The sequence below is a fragment of the Nanorana parkeri genome, unplaced genomic scaffold (assembly GCF_000935625.1).
Source record: "Nanorana parkeri isolate BGI_ZX_2015 unplaced genomic scaffold, ASM93562v1 scaffold143, whole genome shotgun sequence".
Classification (NCBI taxonomy): domain Eukaryota; kingdom Metazoa; phylum Chordata; class Amphibia; order Anura; family Dicroglossidae; genus Nanorana; species Nanorana parkeri.
Genome location: NW_017306411.1, coordinates 1,594,453 through 1,599,759, shown reverse-complemented (window position 1 = coordinate 1,599,759; position 5,307 = coordinate 1,594,453). Strand labels below are relative to the sequence as shown.

At 44.3% G+C, this 5,307-nt stretch overlaps 1 protein-coding gene across 1 annotated transcript in view; it reads right to left on the bottom strand.

Moving 5' to 3' along the window:
• Positions 1–5,307, bottom strand: part of LOC108785114 (sodium/hydrogen exchanger 2-like) — a 73,545-nt gene that overhangs the window by 67,088 nt on the left and 1,150 nt on the right. The gene's annotated exons all lie outside the window — the stretch shown is intronic.

The window sequence follows — 5,307 nt, the reverse complement described above, 5'->3', positions numbered from 1 at the left end:
GGGGGTCATGTAGCTGGCTTTGCTTACTGCAGAAAATAATCTAGCACCGGCCCAGCATCCAACATCCCTTTAAAAGTTTCATACAGATTTATTGCATATGAAATAAAAACATTTAGAGCTAGAGACACAATGTAACAATTCTAGAGAATGCTGGAGGGAATTAGCAGATAAATGTAACCAATGGTACTATGGGAATCCCTGTAGCAGCAATGGATATTTCTAATCACTATTTGTTCACTAGAACTGTTATAGTTAAAATAACATCTGAATAGTTAATTTAGCACTTCTTAAAAAAAGGAAGCGTTATTGAGTTTTGTGAATTGACTACCTCTAAACAGCAACTATATAACAAGCGTTATCAATGAAATAACGGCCGAAATGAAGAAAATAAGCTTTGTGAATTGACCCCATTGTATCTCTTGTTACTAACATGTGTTTCCTATGATCCTCAACTCCATCTAGTGGCCATAATTTATGAATATTTGTATATTATAATATATAGTGAATATTTTACTCATTCACTAATGCCCATAGTATAGGAAGAACATTCGACCATGGATGTACACAGCTAGGCGTGGGTCACAGAAAGGATGGCGCATGCACAGGTGTCTTCTCAGCAGCCGACTAGCTGAAGGATCACCCGCATACAGTCAGGGGGGTCAACGATTTGGGGACCAGCTGCAGGAGGAGTTAAAAAAACAACTTTTAACAAGAAGAATGTTTAAATAAGGTAAGTGTGGACTTCCTCATCTCAAAAAAAAAATCACTATCACTAATATCACTTTAAGAACATTGGATTTTGCTCCATTTTCACAATAGCTTTTTCATTCGCACAGCATGAATGTACATGCAGTCTTGCTGGAGGAATAGCTATGCAAAATATGTTTTCATAAACAGACCTCTTAGAATCATAGAATTGGGCTTTGTAATCATTCCTCTATAGCAGTGGTTCTCAACCTGTGTAACCTCAGGACCCACATTTGTCCTCGGTCATTAAGTCGCGACCCAAGTTGCACTGCGATGGAACACACGGCAGTGTGGGCTGCTGTGCTGTGACGGAGCTCCATCCATATGTGCATTGTTTGTACAGCTCCAATGCGCACCTGTAGAGGTGCCGGGAGCCAGAAGGTGATGTCCCTCCAGTCCAGGCATCTCTACAGGACACGCAAGGGAGCTGTAAGCAATGCACGTAAAGGAGGTGCTCCCAATGAGGCCATACCCCCAGCCCACCCCACCTCACCTCAAGTCGACACTCAGCGCTGGGCAGTATATTTTAAATGGCTGCTTGGTGTGAGAACTGACAGTGCTGCTCTAGGGGGAGGCTGAGGAGGCTTTCACCTAGAAAAGTGGAAGGCATGCGGCGACCCACTGATCACAGGGTCGTGACCAGTTGAGAACCAAGGCTCTATAAGACACATGCAGCGCTAAGGGAACTACTTATGGGCGCTAAGGGCCCATTCATATACATTGTACTAACACTTATGCATTAACACACAGTGCATTGAAGTACTCTGCATTAAAGGCAGCCCATTCATTTTGAACAGGCTGCACCTTAATGTTCACTGGACATGCACTATTTTTTTTAATGCAGGGCAATAGAACACATAGTTTGTTATTCACGTGGACTTAAATAACTAGACATATTAGAAAAACCTGTCCAATCACTATTGTTTCTCCTGAGATAAGCCAGTATCACAGCTGCTCGCTACAACCCAAACAATTGTCCTGAGGGCATCAGTTCATGCCTGCACATGCCACCACCCTCTATTGTCAATGGGCAACTTTAGGGAATTGAATCACACTATCCCCTCTATTAGTTCTTCTATGCATCTCCCTTGCTTTGTTTCACTTTTCACAGGGGCCTAAATCTCATTAACTTCATTGCTGTGCTTCACTTTCTTTCATCATTCTGTCTAAGAAAAGTATCCATTGAGCTCTTTGGTCAGTGGAATAGCAGTTATTAGCAAGGCTTCGCCATGAAGTCGGGATAAGTAATGTTCCACTAATGAGGTGAAACTAAACCAGAGAGGAGCTCAGGAGAGGCTTTTCTGAAAAACAAATAGTAGTACCAGAATCTTGTATCTTGCATCTTGCATCTTGTTTTCAGAAATCTAAATTGAATACTGGCACACTTTACTAAGGGAGGAAGCCGCTGAAGCAGCACCTGGAAGATCGCGGTTATCACTGTTTGTAGCACAGATCCCCATCGGCCCTCCGGATATCACATATGGATACTTACACTGAGCCCACCTGAACCGATGTAAGTTTAAAAAAAAGATAATTCTTGGAGTTCAGCTTTAAAATATTGTGATCGTTAAACAGTTGTCAAGGCCAGAAACACGACTCTGTACTTGTCAATATCTAAATAGCACCATGCATCTAAATGAAGCTTTCAGAGTGATTCATTAGTAAAACTTACAGTTACATTTATAAATAAAACGGTAACCTTGAATCAGTAACAGGTGTAAACAGAGAGATAACAGTGTCTGCATTAATCTTCTATCTAGATCGAGGATCACTAAATGGCAAGTGGCGGTTCCGTCCAGACAGCGATTGTGGACTTGCGTTGATTTATGTCGGACTCATAGTGGATGCACTGGTCTCCGAGACTGGTGAATCCACTGCCAGCCAAAACCCAGCACGGGCCCACCCTCCTCTGCAGGCATTGGTTGTTAGGATGATGGAAAGTGTAACTTCTGCTGTCCTCACCTTTAGCCTGTTCTGTCTCCCTCTGCCTGCTGGTACACAAGGTAAGTGGGGATAATATTTTAAAGGGGGACTCTTAGGGGGACAACCATTCTAAGGGGGCACTCTAATGGGGATAACTAATCATTAGCTGTCCCCATCAGAGTGCCCCCTTACATTAGTTATTCCCATCAGAGTCCCCCCTTACATTAGTTTATCCCCATCAGAGTGTCCCTCTACATTAGTTGTTTCCATCAGAGTGTCACCTTAAATTAGCTGTACCCATTAGAATGCCCCCTTACATTAGTTGTAGTTGATGGGGGCAATGTAAAGAGGCCCCCTTATACTGTATTAGTTGTCCCTATCAGAGTGTCACCTGACATTAGTTATCCCCATCAGAGTGTCCCTTTACATTAGTTATCCCCATCAGAGTTTCCCTTTACATTAGTTATTCCCATCAGAGTGTCCCTTTACATTAGTTATCCCCATCAGAGTGTGACCTTAAATTAGCTATCCCCATTAGAGTGTCCCCTTACATTAGTTGTAGTTGATGGGGGCAATTAATGAAAAGAGGCACTCTGATAGGGAACACTAATGTAAGGGGGCACTCTGATAGGGACAACTAAAGTAAGAAGGTATTTTAATGGGGACAACTAATGTAAGGGGACACTCTGATAGGGAACACTAATGTAAGGGGACACTCATGGGGACAACTTAAAAGAGAACTATGGGGTAAGTGTTTTTCCACGTAGTTCTCTTAAGGGTCACGGGAGGACATATATTAGCGGCCTCCCGTGACTCAAAGCTCAGTATATTGCGAGCTACAGCTCGCGGTATACTGAGACCGCCGCAGCCGGGACAGATCCCGACAATGCTGTCCAGATCCACCCAGCTGTGTGTAGTTTCATTGTCACACGTTGGCTTGAACTATGAGGGTGAGTGATTTTCACTCACCTCATAGTTCGCCTTTAAGAAAGAAGACGTTCTGATGGGGACACCTGATGTAAGGGGGCACTCTGATGGGGACACCATTGTAAGGGGAGCAAAATAAATGGCAACTCATAACCAGCTTTCAAGCAAGGTACACATGGAAGGGCTTTATACCGTACAACAGCAAAAAGTTTCCCAGCACACTCACCAGCCAGCAGGCAAAAAAAAACCTGCCTAACCGCTAAGGTTAAAAACAGAGGTCTTAGATACCCATATTCTGCAGAAGACGTGTATCTAAGACCTCTGAGAAAGGGGGCACTCTGATGGGAACATCCAATGTAAGGGGGCACTCTGATGGGGACAGACCATGTAAGGGGGCACTCTGATGGGGACAGACCATGTAAGGGGGTACTCTGATGGGGACAGCCAATGTAAGGGGGCACTCTGATGGGGACACCAATGTAAGGGGGTACTCTAATGGGGACAACTAATGTAAGAGGGCATTAAGGGGACATGAAATTCAGGCCTCTGCTGGAAGGACATTTTACTCACCGGAATTTAAATTCAATATCTCTGTTCTAGACAGTAACTTATTGCTGTAGAATCCAGCACTCAAGTTCACAGTTCCCATTAGGGAAGAAAATACACATTCACTGGAACAAATATTACAGGTGAAACTCGAATAATTAGAATATCGTGCAAAAGTAATTGCAGTAAGTGCTGCAAAAGGGGCCCAAACCAAGTACTTAGTACATATGCATGCTTGTACTTTTCAGAGGTCCGATATTGTTCTATGTACAATCCTTGTTTTATTGATTGCATGTAATAATCTACTTTTTTGAGGTTGTGGATTTGGGGTTCTTGGGGTTTTCATGAGCTGTAAGCCATAATCATCACAATTATGACAAATCACGGCTTGAATTATCTTGCTTTGCATGTAATGAGTCTATCTCATATATTAGTTTCACCTTTTAAGTTGCATTAGTGAAATAAATTAACTTTGCACGATATTCTAATTATTCGAGTTTCACCTGTATATAAAAGACTTCATGCTGCTGTGTGCACCTTGACTGTGATGCTGCATCTAATTACCCAGTAATTATGGTTGTGCCAATAACATCAGAGGTGAGGAGCCCTGTATGTGTACAGTCTATTATTATACAGTATATCACAGTATATAATATTTTGCTGGATTGCTAACAAGCTGTAAAGTGTAAGCGTTTGTGACCATTGCCAAGCTTATTACCAGACTAGTAAAGGTAACTCATAGACAGCAGACCTTAGATCAATTCCCCAGACTAAAAATCCCTTGTGTAAAGAATCATTCCATAAACATACTGTGAGGATGCCAGGTACTGAACCAGTGGCGGAACTACCGCCGGTGCAGGCGGTGCGGGCGCCCGGGGCCTCTGGCTCTGGGGGGGCCCAAGCAAGATGCCGGCCGCCGGATCAGTATCCAGCGCCCGGCGGGCCCCTGGTCTCTCCGCCGGGAGTGTCGGATCATCCGTTCATCCGACACTCCTGGCCAGTGGCAAAGTGAGGGGGGGGCCGGGGGCGCCGGCTCGGCCGGTCGCACGAGTTGACTGGCCTGCGGCATCAGACGCGGCTCTGTATTCGCCGGCCGCCGCTCCTCTAGTGGGTCCTCTGCAGGCCCCTGCGGTCTGTCCTCTACAGTGCCTGTTTAGAAGGCTG